At 42.5% G+C, this 20,192-nt stretch overlaps 1 pseudogene; it reads right to left on the minus strand.

Annotated features, from left to right (window-relative positions):
* Positions 1-9,897: 9,897 nt before the first annotated feature.
* LOC134413452 (U2 spliceosomal RNA) lies at positions 9,898-10,011 on the minus strand (annotated as a pseudogene).
* Positions 10,012-20,192: the final 10,181 nt, after the last annotated feature.

The following is a 20,192-nucleotide window of genomic DNA, read 5'->3' on the forward strand; positions in this document are numbered from 1 at the left end:
GGGAGAGCCCACAACCTCCCTAAGTAACTGATTCCATTGTCGTACTGCTCTAACAGTCAGGAAGTTTTTCCTGATGTCCAGCTGGAATCTGTCTTCCTTTAACTTGAGCATGTTATTCCGTGTCCTGCACTCTGGGAGGATCAAGAAGGTCCTCGTGACAACCTTTGAAGTATTTGAAGAGTGCTATCATGTCTCCCCTCAATCTTCTCTTCTCCAGGCTAAACATGCCCAGTTCTTTCAGTCTCTCTTTATAGGGCTTTGTTTCCAGACCCCTGATCATCCTGGTTGCCCTCCTCTGAACACGCTCCAGCTGGTCTGTGTCCTCCTTGAATTGCGGAGCCCAGAACTGGACACAATACTCTAGATGAGGCCTAACCAGGGCCGAATAGAGAGGAACCAGTACCTCATGTGATTTGGAAGCTATACTTCTATTAATGCAGCCCAAAATAGCATTTGCCTTTCTTGCTGCCATATCACACTGTTGGCTCATCTAGGATGCTGTTTATAGAGTGGCCAACCAGCTTCCGGTGGAAAACTGAAAGTACGATGCAAGTGCAATAGTACCAACTTGTTCATGTTCCCTAGCAACTAATATTTGGACGTATATTGCTTCTGATACTGGAGGTCATATATAGCCATCATGACTAACACCCACTGATGGCCACGAATGTATCTAATTCCCTTTTAAAGCCATCCATGTTGGTGGCCATCACTACGTCTCATGGCAATTAATTTTATAGTCTAACTGTGCACTATGTGAAGAAGTACTTCTTTTTAATTGTCCTGAATCATCCACCAATCAGCTACCTGGGATGACCCAGGATCCTCAGCTCCACCTCACCTACTACTCATACCCCATAGCCTCCAAATAAGGAGGGCTTTCAGTGGGTTACATGTGGGTTTACAGCCATGACTCAGACATATGCGCCATTTGCATGCACAACATATACCTCCATAATAGGGCTGCCGGTGTGGTTTCTCTGATGCTGGTGCTTGTAAAGAGCCACTGCAATTATATAAATCATGGCCACCACATAGACAGGTACCAAGCAGTGATGCTACCAGCTCAGATCAACTCAGGCCATGTCTACACCAGGGGAGGGAGGGGGAGGATCTCACAATATTCTGATCGTGAGATCCTCCCCTTTGTACAGATGTGCATGTGACATCCTGGGATGAAGGAGGGATGTTGTGCCTGCCATTTTCTTTTTTTTACAGTTTGATGAGCGCATGTGTGCTCCAATGAAAAGTGAGTTTTTTTGTTTTGTTTTAAAAAGCACCTGAGCCCCTCACACCACCCTCAAAGGTCACAGAGCACCTAAAGAGCTCTGTGCCCTGTGCCCGGTTCCCACCTCCTTGTGTTTACTCGCGAGGAACTGGGACGAACCCGGGACGGGCTCCCACACCTCCCGCAGTCTCGGGATGATCCTGAGACCATGGGAAAAATTGGCTAAAAGTGTCCCAAGATATCCTGGGGAAATGGAGGGATCATTCCTCTCTTATCCCAGTATCCCCTGTGTGTCATGTGGATGCACAGGGATGATCCCGGGGCAATCCCTAGGATATTGACTGGTGTAGACATGCCCTCAGTCTCTATTTCTATATTGCCTAGGTGCAAATCCAACAACACTCCTACACTGACATACATTGTTGGGAATAAGACTTATGAGTTTACTTTGAGTAAGTTTACTTTGAGTAAGCTGACAAGTCAGGCTGTTAGTAAGGAATAGGTTTCGGCACAGTAGCTTCTCCTTCACTCTGTGCCTGGAGCCCAACATAGTCAAGTATGTCAAATCTAGGGATGGACACACTCACCTGGGTCTGGAGCAGTGGGTGCTCATGGTCTCACCACTGCCTCTTGCCTGTGCGAGCCGGCCTGGTTGAGCCCCTGGATTGCTTTATGGAAAATGTCGGCTCACTTGATGAGCACATGCACGAGTGCCCCACGGCTTGATGAGCCAGGTCCAGGGATCGGGAGAGGGGGCTGCCTGCTGGTTTGCTGGACCCAACTGAGCTTCCACGACATCCCTAATCAAGTCATTGGATATTGCTGATTTGGGTGGGTGGGTGGAGTAAATTTGAGATATGTGACATGAATAGGATCTTTCCCTGCATTGCAGATGAGCTGTTCCCCTAATTTAAGAAAACATATTTAAGTTGATAATTGCATTCCCCTCAGCATTATCATTACATTATCATTACATTACGTCACGTGAGGTACTGGTTCCTCTCTATTCGGCCCTGGTTAGGCCTCATCTAGAGTGTCCAGTTCTGGGCTCCGCAATTCAAGAAGGACGCAGACAAGCTGGAGCGTGTTCAGAGGAGGGCAACCAGGATGATCAGAGGTCTAGAAACAAAGCCCTATGAAGAGAGACTGAAAGAACTGGGCATGTTTAGCCTGGAGAAGAGAAGATTGAGGGGAGACATGATAACACTCTTCAAATACTTGAAAGGTTGTCACACAGAGGAGGGCCAGGATCTCTTCTCGATCCTCCCAGAGTGCAGGACAAGGAATAACGGGCTCAAGTTAAAGGAAGCCACATTCCAGCTGGACATCAGGAAAAACTTCCTGACTGTTAGAGCAGTGCGACAATGGAATCAGTTACCTAGGGAGGTTGTGGGCTCTCCCACACTAGAGACCTTCAAGAGGCAGCTGGACAAGCATCTGTCAGGGATGCTTTAGGGTGGATTCCTGCATTGAGCAGGGGGTTGGACTCGATGGCCTTGTAGGCCCCTTCCAACTCTGCTATTCTATGATTCTATGATTCTATGATATCTGACCTTTTCCTTTTTTCCCTCCAGCCAATGACTCCTGAGGTTGTGCTACTAAATGAAAATCTCAACAACCCCCCCCCCTTCTGTTCTGGACTTAAGTTCCCAGAGCATTTCAAAACACAAATTACAGATGAAAGGAGAATTGATTAATCAATCTGATAGACTCATTCATTTACAGCAGATTAAAGCATGAGTTCTTAATCAGGTTTTAATTGCAGGGAAAGGGCACCAAATGCTGTTGGCCTTACATGAAAATAAAACAGAATAACCAAGTCCGGGTAGCCATTTGCTTTGAGTGTATTTGCCACCTTTTATTTTTGCAGGGCTCCTGTGTTCCTTTGAATGCAACTTTGCAGGCAGAAAATCAAGAGCCTATCACTGCACCTATATGCCAGGATGGCACTTCTAGGTTTTCCATTTTTATGCATCTGTTTGGTACACAAGTCCGCTCTAGGAAAAAAGAAGTGTGTGTGTGTGGGGGGGGAACCCTATATTGAGGTGTGGGAAATCACTATGTGTTTCAGCTACTAGAATCACAGAGGGCAGGTGTGTGAAAAATATTGTGTTTTGCTTCCTGGGATTGACTTGGCTGATGTTATTAGAGCCCACAGGCATACTCAATTCATGTAAATTGTGACAGTAGATTAGAGAAATATAATAGGGATTTTGGAATCATGACATTCACTCCCTCATCAGCAAGTGGGAGTGGTTGGACTCTGGTCCGACAAGAATTGCTTCTCATACAAGCTTTCCTCACATACCAGTCTTGTCACCACCAAATATAGAATCAGAGAATTTTCGAGTTGGAACTGATCTTGGAGGTCACCTAGTCCAAGCCCATGTTCAATGTAGGTTCTCTCAAGTCCTTTCATCCTTCCCTATTCCCCTATGCTTGGGGTTTATTTATTTATTTACAATATGTATATACTGCTCCCCATTCAAAATTTTGCAGTGATGTACAAGATAAAATTAAATAAAAACAGAGTAAAACACCTTAAAATAGATTTTTAAAAACAAAATGAAAGCTGAACTATGAACCGTGGCTGGTCATTAAGGAAAGGCTTCCTTGAACAATATAGAGTTTAAAAGAAATGTTGCTGTTTTACAGCAATTGTGAGTCAGAGAACCCTTGCTCCTTGAAACAATGACCTTTGGGGATCTCGGCCAGCCCTACCATGAGGAAGAGTGAGGCAATGTCCTCAGGCGGCAGATGCTGGGGTGGTAGTGGCAATGGTGGCCTCCTGGTTATCCTTCTTCAAGTTCCTGGCTGTGCCTCTGTCGGAGGTCACAGCCTTCTCTGTGCTCCCTAAACTAGCCTGCTGCCTCAGGTATTATATCAGCTACCAGCACTGCTGGCTTCTGTACATGATACAAGAGGGGGTATCAACTTGTCTCCTCAGACTAGGGATGTCCGCTGCTGAGAAATCAATTTATTTTTTTACTCGTGGGACTTCTGTTGCCTGTACGACTCATTTTGCATCTGCAGAATAATAATAATAATAATAATAATAATAATAATAATAATAATAATAATAATAATAATAATAATATATTTATTACCTGCCTCTTCCTATGGATTGAGGCGGGGAACAACATTGAATACAAAAATACATAAAACTGATTAAAAACATCTAAAACAAATACATAATTAAAATAACAGCCAAACATCTTAAAATTTGACTGGGTAAGCCTGCTGGAAGAGATCAGTCTTTATAGCTTTTTTAAATTCAGAAAGACTTTTTGGGACGCGTAACTAACCTTTTTGTGATTTTGTGATCACTGGAGTAGGGTGTCCCTGTATCCTACTTGACAGAAGACCGTCCTCTATTTGAAAGTGTCCATTGTTTGATGGGTCGTCCAATCCAAATGCAGATTTAAAATAAAGTGCTATGAGAAGGGACAGCTGGGGGGTTGGGTTTTTTTTGAAGATGCCAACCTATTTAGTCCCTGGACAGCAGATTGAAGGATAGGCAACTAGGGATGTTGTAGGAATCTGAGACGGGGATGGACTATTCATGTCTATAATCTTGTGCAAATGGCTACTTTTCAGCCACCATTTGCATAAAAGGCCCTTTAATTAGCAAAAAAAAAAAAATGGAGCCGCAAAATGATGGCTTACTGAGAAGTTGGGTGGCCATGCAGTGCTCTCCAAGTGCCTACGAACCACGCAGTGGCTCATCCAGACATGTATATATGCATTTATATCTCGCCTTTTTTCCTCCAAGGAACCCAAGGCGGTGTACATAATCGTCTTCCTCTCCATTTTATCCTCACAACAACAACCCTGTGAGGTGGGTTGGGCTGAGAGTCTATGACTGGTCCAAAGTCACTGAGTGGGTTTCCATGGCCGAGTGGGGACTAGAACCTGGGTCTTCCGACTCCCAGTCCGACACTTTAGCCACTACACCACACTGGCTCTCCCTACACCACACCGACATGGGCTAGTCAGTGGTGCGGTCCAACACGCAGTGAAGGTGGGGGGATGTGGGGTAGTTTGTCCATCCCTACAAGGCACCTGGCCACAGACATCCCTACTATTGAGAGATGTGTTGCATTTCTATTTAAATCAATACAGTCATTTCTAACATTACCTCTAGATGCATCAACTACCATATGTAGTTTTTACAGAAATCTGTGTCCTCTCTTATCTTCTTTGGAAAAGGGATGGATTTCCTTTTCCTTTTCTTTTTTAATGATCCTGGTTTGCTAGGTTTTTCATGCAGTAAAAAACCGTTGTTATTAATGGTTCACTTTTTAATTTTTTTGCTTTAATGTCACAAGTGATGGAGGGAGGATCAGAGTAAAATAGCATTGGCTGGAGGCACCAAATGAAGCATACAGTTTTCACTTTCTCCCCTTTGCTTTGGAATCATTCACTGATGTAAGAAAATACCACCAGCGCTCTGCTCAGTTTCTAGCACCTGGGTAAATTCCACTTAACCCACTTGCACTGGTCAAATGTTTCTTTCTTCCATGAATGTTTGCTAATGCCATTCCAATTAAGCAGTGGTGGGGTTGCTTTACCCTTCATCCAAGCTGACCCCCTGGGAGATATTTCAGGCTTGATTTCATGTGATTCAATGGCAGCATAAATTGGTTAACAGGAAATAGACTGCTAACAGATTAGGGTTAAAAAGGGCAGGTTGGACCCTATTTTGCTAATTTCTGTATTCGTTGATTCAGCCCATGTCCAGTCTAAAGAAATTAACGTCTGTATACTGAAAGCAATATAATTTTGGCAAAAGTCCTTTTTAACAATTAGCATAACAGAGTGGGATGAAACAAGGTAGTGTTCTCAGGGGTGTCTATTTCATGCCTTTATCTTGCTTTCTCTGACACATGCATTTGCTTGAAATTTCTCCTGATGATGTGAAGCTGTGCATTCCATCACGTCTGTTGTGTAGATTGCATTCTGTACAGGATGGTCTTGTCCGTGGCGGGCTGCAACCCTGCCCTAGGATGAAGTGTGTGTGTGTGTGGGGGGGGGAGCATTTCAGGCAGTTCTAAAGAAGTGCTTCAGGGAGACACAAAAGGGTGTGAGTTCAAAGCATTTTTATGCTCTTTTTTTCTCTCCCTTGTTACATTCCCCTGCAGGGTCTGGCCAGAATTGGTTCCCTAATACACACCCTTGCTGCACATTCCAGACCTTAATTAACCTGCCCTCTAAACAAGAAACAGAAGCAGACTGAAAAATGTCTTGAAGATGTCTTGCTAGCCAGCGCTGGGGTCCAAGATGGTCTGCATTCCATGGCCATCCCCTCCCATTTCTCATTGATTTATTATATTTATATCCCACCCAGTGGAGGCTGATGGCTCTATTTTTGATGGCACCATGAATCCATTCTGGGTTTCAGTCAGAACCAGCCAAAATGCCAAAGGAGATATCCGAGGTGCTAAATCCTACCCCCCAACATAGGTTCAAAACATTGGACAGCTCCTTTCGAGTTCTGTCTGGTTCTGATGGAAACCCAGAATTGATTCCCAGCTCCATCGAAATCAGAGCCACCATCCTCCACTGAACCTACCCTTCTTTTCCATTGAGGAGCTCAGCGTTGCAAGTCCCAGCATACCAGGGAGCAAGACCCATTGAACAGAATGAGACCTTTGAGTAAAGATGCAGACAATAGTGCTCTCAGAGACCTGACGTCAGAGTAGGGGAGTTGCATATTGAAAACTAAGGGTGTAATCCTATGCATGCTTAGACTGGGATTGTGCATTGACTCGGTCCAAATTCCTGAATCTGAGCCAAAGCAGGCTGTTTTGGCCCGCCTCAGCCCAGATCCGACACAGTACCAGGTCGGCCCAAAGTCTCCTGAGGCCAAAGCAGATCATTACTGAAGACTTGGGGTGCCTCATGTTGATTCAGAACAGTGCTGGGGCACTTCCCCCCACCTGCTTGCCTGCCTGGGAAAGCCAGTGCAAAGCCAGCCATGAGTCCAGGTGAGTCGGGAGTTCCATAGACTCCCATTCAGCCTCTCACCCAGTATCAGAGGCAGTATGCCTATATACATCAGTTGTTGGAGAATGTTGGCAGGAAGGTATTATTGCACTCATGTCCTACTTGTGGGTTTCTCATGGGCAGCTGATTGGCCACTGAGGGCATGCCTACACCATGCCTTATACCGGGGATTGCCCCGGGATCGTCCCTGTGCGTCCACATGACGCACACGGGATCCCGGAGGTAGGGAGAGATGATCCCTCCATTTCCCCAGGATAACCTGGATGGCTTTAATCCCAACTTTTCCCACAGTGTCAGGATTGTCCTGAGACCACGGGAGGTGTGGGCAGCCATCCTGGTTTTGGAGCCGGGAACCAGGCACAGGGCACGGAGCTCTTCAAGTGCTCCTTGCCCATGGGGGGTGGGGAGGAGAACTGGATCGTTTTTTCCCCCCTTACTTACTTTCTCGCTGGAGCGCAGGGGCGCTCCAAGTCCTGATCTTTTAAAAAAACAAATGTCGGGCACGACGTCCTCCTTCCTCCTGGGACATTGCACGCTGCATGTGGACTGAGGGGGAGGATCTTGCAAGCAGAATACTGCGAGATTCTCCCCTTCCCTCCCACAACACTGGGAGGTCTAGACATGCCCTGTGTGAACACAATGCTGGCCAAGATGGACTCTTGACTCTTCTTAGTTTCTCAATGTCTTACGTTCTTAAACAGCATATGGAGAAAGTGAAAGGCTTAGCCCCTCCCATAGCGGCATGGTCCCATCCTGATTTCCCCCTCCATCTGGCTCCTGTGATATTTTGTAAAAAACTGTAGAAGATCAGAAACACAGTTCTCCTGCAGCGTACTTGGTTGCATCTGATAACCTGCAATTTGGTAGATTGTGGCCACCATAGCTTCATGTTCTGTATGATGCCAGCATATATGTATTAAAAAAAAGGCAGGTGAATATTTTCATTCTATACACTCAGACACTGACACACCCCTTTAAGTAGTGTTTTATCCTTAGGAGTGCTCATTGCAATAAATCAGCTATGTGGTCCCACATCCTTTCTCTAGAAGGAAATATTCCCAGAAACCATAATGTAGAGAAGGTTCTTGGTTTGTGGGATTTGTCTTTGTTTTGAATAGCTCATCTTTCAGATTTGATGTTTATCACAAGGTCTGGAGAAACTCATTGCAACCCTTGATCCCTTCTAAAGTATCACCCGTATTTGTGTGTGTGTGTGTGTGTGTGTGTGTGTGTGTGTACAAGAGGAGGGTAATAGTTTTGCTTTTGGGAAACATGCCCAGTAAAACTGTAGCTGATTGCTCAGTGTAATTTGTTGAACATTGAAAGATCAGAGGAAACCTCCCCCATCCCAAATTCCCTTCCATCAGAAGGGCTTTGTTTTTATTTCATTTTTTTTTTCACGTGACATTTGCCAACATAACAATGTTTAACCTGCTCTGTGAGGCATTTGAAAAATTATCCGTGACTTCCTACAAAGCAGATACAATTCTGGGAACTGATGAAGATTTCTGGAAATCTTGAATTATCCTCTCAATTTGTAATTCTGACTTTGGTCCTTAACCTCTGAAATGAGATTCTTCTCTCTCTCTTTCCCCTAGAAGGAAAAAATGGACTTGAATGTGCACAAAAATCTATTAAAATGTACTTCGGAATTTGCAACTTACAAATCCTTGAGTATATTTTATTTACCCTTTCATGCCCCGTCATACGTTAGCTGCATTCTAAGGTTAATTGCATATTTCTTTGTTCTGTTTGTAGAGTTAATCTTGCTTGTCAGCTTAGTGTTATTTGGATGTGTTGTGGAGCTGTTTCAGTAATGAATGGAACACCCTTAATATTAATTCTCAGCACTTATGCAGTCTTGGACTCCAGAAGACTAAAATCACTTCATCTGCTTTAGATAAGCTAGCTTTGTAGCAACCCTGTCAGGTCGATCACTATTACAATACTGCATATCGCAAGTACGGGTGCTAAGAACATCTGAGTATTTATTTATTACATTTTTAAACTGCCCATCAGTCAAAGGTCTTGGGGCAGTGCACAATTAAAAACCTTAAAATACAAGTATAAATTTAAAACATTAAAAAGTTTAAAAGTTAATATAAAACCAGCTACATTAAAGACCAGGGAAAGCCTGTGTAAAAGGTATGTCTTCAGGTAGCGTTTAAAAAATATTAGGTTTTCCACCTCCTGAATCACACAAGGGAGGGTCCTCCAGAGGGTGGGTGCCACCACAGAGAAGGCCCGCTGCTGAGGTTCTTTATGGTGGCATTCCGTTCATCTTGGAAGGGCCAGCAAGGCTTCCTCTGAGGATCATAGTTGTCATCTGCGTGAATATAAGGGAAGGCGGTCTGCTAGGTATGCTGGTCCCAAGTTGTTTAGGGCTTTGTAGGATAACAACATAACCTTGTATATGACTAGGTAGCTAACAAGCAGCCTGTGCAGTTATTTTAATACTTTAGGGACACTTGCATAAACAAACACTCCTGGATCAAGCCAATCACAGGGCATGTCTACACCAGTTCGTATCCCAGGGATCATCCTGGGATCATCCCTGTGTGTCCACATGATGCACAGGGGATCCTGGGAGAAATGTGGCTACTGAGCTGTGAATCAGGAACTAACTGGTTTGAATCTTTTTTCTTTCTTTCTTTCTTTTTTTTTTTAAGTTCCAAAAATCCATTTAATATATAGTCCTCAAATAGAGGACATATCAGGTATTAAACTGATAAGAACAGATACTACACTTGATCTTAGCCAAAAGACCGAGAAGCGATGGTTTGAATCCTTCTTAAGCCATGAACTCACTAGATGGCTGTTAGCAAGCCACACCTTCTCAGCCTCAGTTCCTCCATCTACAGTATGGGAGACAATAACAGTGATTTATATAGGGGTTTATAATCTTGGGCCCCTGGTTGTGGGCTTCTCTGATAGCAAGGGCAGAAAGTGGCCATCTTAATATCCCAAAACGTCTTGGATAGGGATGTATGAGAATGTCATTTCAGTTCCCAAATCGTTAGAACTTGGCTTGTTTGCACTCATGAACATGAGCATATTTTCAGATAGAAGTTCACGCATTCTTGCATTTGCAAAATACATTTTAAAAGAATGCACACTTTTAAATGCTAGTGTTTCCAAAGATATGCATTTTCATGCTTCAGTCAGTGGGGGAGAAGTATGCGCTTTCCACTTTTTTTTTTTTTTAAGGTGCACTGAAATGTGTATTTTCCCTTTTTGGATGAAAAGAAAAAAACAGGTTGCAAAATGAAAATGGGAGCTATGTGAATTGAGCTTCGAAGTGAACTTTGGAGAATTTTGGGATGCTTAAGCATCCCTGGATTTCTCATCCCTAGACTTGGAGCACTTGATGTACCATCGCTAGCACTTGATGTAGCATCCCATGGCTTGTGGGGCCAGGATTGGTGCTGGTACCGTTGGGGCACCAACAGGACTGGTGTTGGCACTGGGGCCCCAACAGCTGCCTGAGAGTTCAGGTTCCAGACCTTTTTTGCATTCCTGACACAGATAATTCCAGCTTTCCATTTTGTTTCTCTGATACAGCTTTCTCCATTTATGTTTGAATATGAAAACTCCAAGCTAACATTACAGGAAACCCACGGGCATCTATGCCCTCAGGAAAAACCAGCTGAGAAAATAAACAAGTGATACTTGGATGCCTGTGCAAAATACTATGAGATCTACCTAATATTTGAGCTTTGTAGACTTGAATGCCGATTGCATTACTGCAAATAAAATTAATGGGTGGCAAGTTCTTCAGCAATTACGATTAGCCTAAAAGACCATTTTATAGAGTCCTAGCACGGTCCTGTTTATAAATTCCAGACTTCAGTAATGGATCAGTGCAATACAATCTTTAGAAATGAACTCATAAACTAATAGAAAGTGCTACATATTGGCTGCAGTCCCTTGGTCTAAAACAAATGTCAGTTTTAGATTATTGTAATTGAAATTGTGAATATTTAACAAGGGGGAAAAAAGCCAGTGAGCTATGTTTAATGGTTTGGCTAAAGTGCATTCATTTTTGTTAGTAATGTAAGGCTAATGTTTATTGTAAAGTTAATGGGCAAATCAGTCATCAATTATTACCAATGACCAATTCTCATTAGGGCTAGTATTTCCAGCCCTACAAGTTGGCTATAAAATGCTCATTTATACTGATCATCTAGTGAAGGGGTGGAGCACCTCCTGAGTCCAGGGACTACATCCAACATTTATCATAAGCAGAAGAGGCTTTACCATCTTGCATTTTTCTAATGCTGAAAAGCCTAGCAAGGGTATAATTTGCACAAGAGCGTAATTTGCATATCAGTGTCACAACATGCTGGATGCAAAATTACTATTCCCAGAGACATTACATTTCTACTGCAAATATTCTTACTCTTCCATTAGGTAGCCTGGCATGTTAAACAACCACAGTGCCATGTGTATCATTACTTGCACTGACCTCAGTAGCCCTCTCTTCCTTCAAGGAGCTCAGGTCAGGACAGAGGGCATTTGGGTCAACACATTTTTAAACTTATTACAGCCCTTTGAGATAGGATAGGCTGAAAGGTAGCTGAATCTGGAGGAAATAGTTGGGTCTTCTCGTGTAAGTATCCGGCAATATGTGGTAAGAAGGTGCTACTTTGCTTATGATTACTTTAGGCCTATATAAGTCATTTAAGATAGGGACAACCCCCCCCCCCCAAAAAAAAAAATCAATTAGAAATCAATATGGTAGCCATCTTTCAAAATGGCAGACTCTATCTTAAAAATGGTGTAGATAAGCAGTTGAGGTGTCTTTTACAATTTTTTTTGGTAAAAACAAACAAACAATGGTACTATTTTCCGAAGTAGGTATTTTAATAAATTTGCTTTTAAAATGAGAAAAAGTCTCTATTGGTGCCAATGGAGGCTCCTTGTATTGGTGCCAATGGAGGCTCCCTGTATTGGTGCCTCCTTGTTTTGGTGATGTTGGTGGTGTTGGAATGATATTCATAGGGACCAGGGCAAGAGGATAAAATGTTAAGCTCCTCCTCTCCACGCTGTGCTCCCAATACTGTTTACCTGCCCACCCCTAGTTCTTATTGCACAGCAAAATAAATAGATGAAAATAAAATAAAATTACATATGAATTGCATTTGGCCAACTAACATCACATGAGTCTTTCCATGCACATTCCCCCCCCCCAATGTACACATCAAATGTGCACATGGATTGTTTAAAGCATGTTGGTGTACATTTTTCAAACACATTTTTTTTGCTATACAAATTGCCTCACAAGTTTTGAAATGGACGGACTTCAACCACAGATTGTTTTCAGGTCCAAACTGGGAGTTTGGACCTGAAAGTTACAAACTGGGAAAATTCTCATCAAAAACAAACTGGAATGATTTTTTCCCCATACATCCTACAGAAAAGGTTCCATTAACAGAGCATGTTCTCCACAGCTATACTTTACTAGGCTGGTCCTCTGAGAGAAAACAAAGTGATAATCCACCAAGATTTCCTCTTGGAAAGCATATGGCTGAGCAACTGGGCAGACCCAGCTAACTATTTTAGCTTTGCTGTTTCACTCCTTTTGACCATGTTCACCGAGTTCCCTTAAATTACATACTGCCATTCTGTGTGACGATCTGAATTGGACTCCATTTTGTTCATGCTTCCATAACGCCGTCCTAAAGCATATCTTTTTTTCTTCAGATTGTGTCAGTGTGTTGACCGGATGTCCTTGAATCCCATTTATTAAAGCCCATGTTTTTGAGATTACTCAATAATTTATATGAACTTCACTGTGCAGGCTTTCATATTTGGTGACTTACGGAATCATTTTTTATTGATATGGGACTTTTAATTAAATATTTAAAGCCAGTACTGTACTTGTGAATTGATTTAGTTCGAAATATATTGTGATCAATATGCTTGGCATTAATAAGCAAACTGCACATTATAGAAAATGTGCATAGCGATATAATCATGGTGGTTTCTGCCTTGTTCAGAAAAGTTCATAATAGGAATGGATTTGATGTGCCAAGCCAAAAGTTGAATCCAACATAGTATTAGTCCTTCTTCCCTTTTACTGTAATTCAGCTGGTAAAGTGTAAAGTTGCCAGTATCATCTTAAAGATTCTTGTTCAATGGATGGACCCAAGGGCAGGATTTGACTAGGAATGTACAGATTGTGCAAAATTGTCACAGCTGAGGCCATCAGAGGGAAAGGAAGCAGCAGCCAGGCACCTCTCCATCGTGTCTGGATCTATATGACGCTATTAGAGGAAGAGGGAAAGGAAGCACTGCTGAACTTTGCAACTAAGAGTCTAGTGCCTAAATTCGCTTTCCTCCCCCTGCTCCTTCCCAATCCCCTTTCCTTCTGTGTCATGTCTTTTAGACTGTAAGCCTGTGGGCAGGGACTGTCTTAAGAAATATTTTTGTAGCCACCTTGAGAGCCTTTTTTGGCTAAAGCGTGGGATAAAAGTGCTGTAATAATAATAAATAAAAAGTCTTTTCTGTCTGTGTTTTGCAGATTGTCATGTGCCTTTTTTTCTGTCATCTGCTCATCAGTGGAATCAGATTCTCCCCCTCCCCAGTTTCTGAATTTGCACAATGTGCATTTGCACAAATTTACACCTTCGTGAATACGCAAATCCTCCAAAATGTGCATTGTCATGCTTTAGCCTATTGGTACCTCCACTTCCCTTACTCGGCTTCGTCCTTTTTCTTCTGCTGCCCCTTACGCCTGGAACGCTCTTCCAGAACACTTGAGAACTACAAACTCAATCACTGCTTTTAAGACTCAGCTCAAAACTTTTCTTTTCCCTATAGCCTTCAAATATTGAGTTTGTTCTGACTTTACACTGTTGGTTTTGCCCTACCCTGTGCCTGTTTACACTTCCCTGTGCCTGTTTGCATTCTCCTTCCCTCTTTATTGTTTACTACAACTTATTAGATTGTAAGCCTATGCGGCAGGGTCTTGCTATTTACTGTGTTATCTGTACAGCACCATGTACATTGATGGTGCTATATAAATAAATAATAATAATAATAATAATGTGTGCACATTCTTGGTCATTTTTTTTTCTATAACAAATTTTGTGCAAAATTTCTAAAGCATAAGAAAACATTCCGCAGGTCCACAGACTCCGCCTGACAGGGAAAGGCCATTCTGCTGTGGAATCTGGGGTCAAATTCATAAAAATTCAAACTTATTTGGTTCTGTTACGGATTTCTTCAGCATCCCTAGTTTTGACTGGTTGAGGGGTGACACCTGGTGGGTTGGGGGTGTTAAAAAGTTAAAATGCTGTTCAATACAGTACCTAATACCCAAGGTAAACATGACAAATGACCAGATTAAATATCTTAGAATCATAGAATATTAGAGTTGGAAGGGGCCTACAAGGCCATCGAGTCCAACCCCCTGCTCAATGCAGGAATCCACCCTAAAGCATCCCTGACAGATGGTTGTCCAGCTGCTTCTTGAAGGCCTCTAGTGTGGGAGAGCCCACAACCTCCCTAGGTAACTGGTTCCATTGTTGTACTGCTCTAACAGTCAGGAAGTTTTTCCTGATGTCCAGCCAGAATCTGGCTTCCTGTAATTTGAGCCCATTATTCCTTGTCCTGCACTCTGGGAGGATCGAGAAGAGATCCTGGCCCTCCTCTGTGTGACAACCTTCTTCTGAAAGGCTGGGCCAAATTCCCAGTTTTATGGAAATATTCTCCTCCTGTGTAATTGGGGGCTGGTTTTCTACTGATTTCTTGTCAGGGAGGGGCAGAGAAATGTTGCCAAACTTTTCAGGCAGGGGTTTGCTACCACAAATCTTACTTAACTTTACAAGGTAGCTGACAGTTTTCTGTTCCCCCACATCGCTTTTTTAATTTCAACTCACAGAGATCCAAGGCCAACTTCCTTCCAGCTGCACTTCCTGGAATGCTTTGGAAGTGACACAGCTGATGTCACATTGCTCCCAAAGCACTCCAGGAAGTGAGGGTTGAGGGAAACTGTGGAGAACACCTCACACCATTTCTCACCAGTAGTCACCCCTCCTAAGATACGGTAGGAGCAACATGATGCACAACATGGGTTGGTGCCTTTTCCAAGACGTTTCAAGAAATGCAAGTGCAAAGAAGCTGAAGAAAGTGACCCATGACCCTCTTACTAGGAAAGAGCTTTAAAATTAATTAAGCAAGACACCCCCCTGAAAACTTTGATTACCTCGTAAAGTGGAAACCCCCTCACAGAAAGTTCAGATAACATTTCTCCCTCATAATCATTGGAGGAGTAATTTACCCCTACCCAAATTATTTCACACACACACACACACACACACACACCCAGCCTAGCCTGATGGTTGGAAGCCTTATCCATAAAGAGGACAACCACTTCCTGATTTCAGAAAAACTCGGAGTCAGGTGATGCAAACATTGCAGTGGTGTGATTTATTTTATTTTATTTTTGTCAAACAGCCTTAGCAAGGAGGTAACATGCTACCCTCCACTTGCTTTGCAGAGGTCTGCTTAGACCAGTCATTTCCATGGAAACGGCCATCAAATCTTAATTCCTTGCAACCCTAGTGAGCCTCCTTACTCTCAATTATTTTGTGTGCATAATTAACTTCTGAAAACACCAGCTTTCTTTTCTTTTTAAAAGATCTCCAGTCAGCAATGTGGAAGTGGTTAATGGCATATTTAAAAAATGGGTGAAGAACAGAATGGCATGGCCAGGCGTTTTCTGTTTTGAGGGGTGTCACAAAAGACCGTTTTAGCATTGAAATAAGCTGTTGCAAAGAGTTTTGTCTAGGCAACTGCAGCTTTTTGAGGGGGGGGGGTAGGGTGTGAATCAGGAGAAAGCAAAAAAACATAAGAACCACCTTGCTTACAAGAAATACAATTAAAAACGCTGCAGCTGGGAGGTGTACATTTCTCATGAATGAATAAGATAGTGGGGGAAAATGTTCCGTCCTAGGGAAGCGACTCAATGGTAAACAAGCTTTAGGGGATTACAAAGGGAAACAGATGTGGAGTGATAAGAAAAGTGCTTGTTTTGTTAGGGGAACACCAGCCAGGGTCTATAGAGGGGTGGATTGCAGGCGTGGGGGCGTGGTTCAGCTGTTTCCTTGCTACGCTCAACAGTGATTTGGCAAAACAAGATTTTCGCACTCTGGCAAGGAAGTGACCACTTATTCTGGTGTAAAAACAAAAACAAAACACAAAATGTTCCTTTCATTCTTTTTGCACAGAGGATACTTCAGGAATTTAAAATGGCTTGCGGCAAAGCAAGGTTTCATACAGATTTGTCAGGGAGGGGGGACAATACTCAGAAACAAGATGCAGTCTATATGGCTTCCACATTAAGAGGCAGGAAACTGGCAAATCTAAAGTGTGGCAAAACTGAACTGATTGAAGAAAAGGCTACAGTTTTAGTCCGACATCCATGTTTTTTTGAAGGGAGGTTCCACTGAACTCACTATAAGGATAATAATAGAATAGTAGAGTTGGAATATGGGATTTTACACACTTTTCTATCAATAAATTTGCATAAAATTCCAGGAAGTTTTAAAAAAGAGAGAGAAGCTGCAGAATCCATGGAACTCAGAAAAGGCTAGTTTGCTGCAGAATCCATGGACTGGGTTCATTGATTCCATTGCCAAGTTCTCCAACGTCCCTAGTGAGTATATGCTTCATGTTCTGGAATTTGGCAGGAAACCATCATTATAACCATTATAATTCCCTGATATGGCAAATTTGCAGGATTCTTCATTGGAACCCCAGTTCCAAACTCCTTTGTGATTCGGAAAGGCTGATGAGGGTAAATCCCTCTTCCCCAGACTCAGAGAAAGTGGAGTGTGTGTGATCTCGTGCTGTGACTTCACTTGGAAATTGTACACAACGGATTCATACCAAAGTATGAAACCATTTCTTAAATCTCAGTATCTCCGTGAGATAAAACTTTTCAAATAGTGACCTGTCTCTAAGACTGAAAGAGCCAAAGGGAGAGGCATGCAATTATTATTATTATTATTATTATTATTATTATTATTATTATTATTAGCTACAATCATAGATACAATTTACAAGGCTGGCCCTGCCATAACACAGGGCGAGGCAGAGGCCGTTTCCGGCAGCAAATTTTGGCTCTCATGAAAAAGCAGCAAATTGTTGTTGTTTTGAATTTGTTATTACACTTTTACTGCAAAGAAAGGGGAGAGATGTTTGTAGTATTTTCCACACCAAGTATCAAAATAATTTAATCACTTGGATACTAGTATGCACCTTACCTTGGGCAAGGGGGCAGGAACACCAACACTAGGAATGGGTGAGAATTAATTTTATTTATTTATTGCATTTAGATCCCACCTTTTTTCCTCCAAAGAATCCAAGGTGGGGTACGTAATCCACCTCCTCCTCCTCTCCATTTTATCCTCACAAAAACAATCCTGTGAGGTAGGCTGGGCTGAGAGCCTGTGACTGGCCCAAAGTCATCCAGTGAGCTTCCATGGCCGAGTGGAGATTAGAACCCAGAGCTCCCAATTCCCAGTCCAACACTCTAGCCACTACACCACACTGGCTTTTCTTTCACTTTGGTTTTGAGAAGACTACCAAAATTTGGGAGAGAAAGAGTTTGCAATTGTAACAACAATTTAAATGCAAGATAAAGCACAGCTGGCAGATTCACCCAACCAACACCATTTGCTGCTTCATCTTGGGCAGCAAAATGTCTTGGGCCAGCCCTGCATGGTTACCTGGCAGTAAACACCATTCAACATAATGGAGCTTACTTCTGAGTAGACATGCATAGGATTGCAAGATTTATGAAGTACACATTGATCAGTTTAGGAGCACGTAAAGGGGCCAAATTGTCACTGCATAACTCTCATTACCAACATGTTTATATTTTAAAAAGAATGGAAGAAAAGAGTATCTATTGCTAAATGGATTTTAATTTACTAGCCTAGATGTGCACCTATATTGCTCTAAAGATACATGGTCTATTAAAGTATTTGAATCCTGTGTATTGTCTACAGATTTGCATTCAGTTATTCTGCGCACAAATGCTCAGTCATAGTTGTACATTTGGTTTGTTGCAACCTATGATCAAAGCAATAAAACTATAACAGTATGTACAATAAATCCAAGTAGAGCAAATTATCTATCTTCCAGGCTCAAGGGGCAGGCACGCATTCACTAGTCGTAAACCACCTCTGAATTCTCACTTCCTGTATTATAAAAACAATCACTGAACCATATATTCCTAGAGGAAAATAGCCAGGCTTTTTCTGCTCTTAAAAGATAAGAGAGAAGCATCTTTTACATTTAATGTTTTACATATTAAATGTTTCATTTTAGTAGCATGTTGTGACTTTTGACAGACTAATTCTGCACATTTTGTACTTTCGATTTCTGAATATAAGGCATAGTCTTTTTTTGATGTCAGTGTTATGCCTGCTTCCTTCTCCCCACAATTTTTTTTTAATTTATGCTTGGAGGGTTGTCAAAGTGCAATGTTCTGTCAGCCAGCAATACCATAATTTAACTCTTTTAATAAAGCTCTCTCTCTCTCTCTCTCTCTCTCTCTCTCTCTCCTTTTTAATAACATAAAGCTTGTAAGATATGCTTCCTTTCTACCATCATGCACAAAATCCCTGATAGAATTCCAATAGGATGGCAAAAAAATAAGAGCATGGAAACAAAGCTGTTCCCTGTCTGACCTGAAAGCCTTCAAGCTGAGATGTCACTGAGGATAGGTAGGATGCAGGTGAGGTATCCATGGCACCAGCATACAGATGTAAGGCATGCTGTTGCTAGATGAGGCAGAGTGGAAAAAGCTGTCTGAGTTGGCCTCACCTCAGCAATAGGCCTCTTTACATTTTCAGCACCTAACCCACACTTTCAGGGATGGCCCTTTCATGAGGCTGGATGAAACTCCCACCTCAGACAGCAGATTGGGAGGTGTAGCAAATTGCCCATCCCCCCTGCCCTTGTCAAGAAGGCCTGTTGTTGCTGCCTCCAGTGGGTGCTCTGGAAAGCCAGAGCACCCACTGGTATGACATGGTTTGAGCCACAAGGCATACCAGGAAATTGTTTGCACCATAAAGAATACTACAATATTGTTTGAGCTGGAAGGCTCAGGAAATTGTTTGAGCCAGAAGGCAGACACTTAGTTGGAGCCAGAAGGCTTACTTGGATTTTGTTTCAGCCACAAGACATGTACATGGTTATATCTGAGCCACAATACATACCTGGATTTTTTCCGATCAACAAGGCAAACCCTTTGACAGTTTGAGCCACAAGGCAGATTTTTTATTGACTGATCGATTGAAAACATTTTATGACATGTTTAATCATAACTGGTTTATATATTGTAAAAGGGGATCTTAGCAATCCCCACTTGGGTCTTGCTCATCACATGAAACGAAATGGAAAATCCCCAAGCACTTCATAAAGTTAATCGAAGTATATAGCAAACACATCAAAACACAAAACATTCAATGTACCCCACCGAGTAATCACTAGAAAAGCAGCTTCCATTTTCACAGCGAGATAATATTTTGGGGAAACTGACTTTGTTTTATATTACTATACATGAAAGAGACATTTAATTTAATTATTCCCCATTATGTAGGAATGGGTGAAATAGCTGGTGCAGGGCTCAGCAGGCAGCAAGCATTCAGCAGCTACCCATAGCCACTGCCGAAATTGTGCACTTCTCCCTTCCATGTTAATGGTGGCTGCCATTGGTGTGAATGGAGGAAATGTGTTATTATTGAAGGGTCTGGAAATTATGCATTTCCCCCCATTGTGTTAATGGTAGCCAACATTAACACAATGGCGGAAAGTGCACAATTTCTGGAGCCTTGGGAAATTAAGCTTTCCCCCCTTGTACCAATGGGGGCCACCATTAATGCAGAAGGGGGAGTGAGTAATTTCAGTAGCAGTTGTGGGTGGCTGCCAAGAACTTATTAAG

Source organism: Elgaria multicarinata, chromosome 1, assembly GCF_023053635.1.
Source record: "Elgaria multicarinata webbii isolate HBS135686 ecotype San Diego chromosome 1, rElgMul1.1.pri, whole genome shotgun sequence".
In the NCBI taxonomy this organism is placed as follows: Eukaryota; Metazoa; Chordata; class Lepidosauria; order Squamata; family Anguidae; genus Elgaria; species Elgaria multicarinata.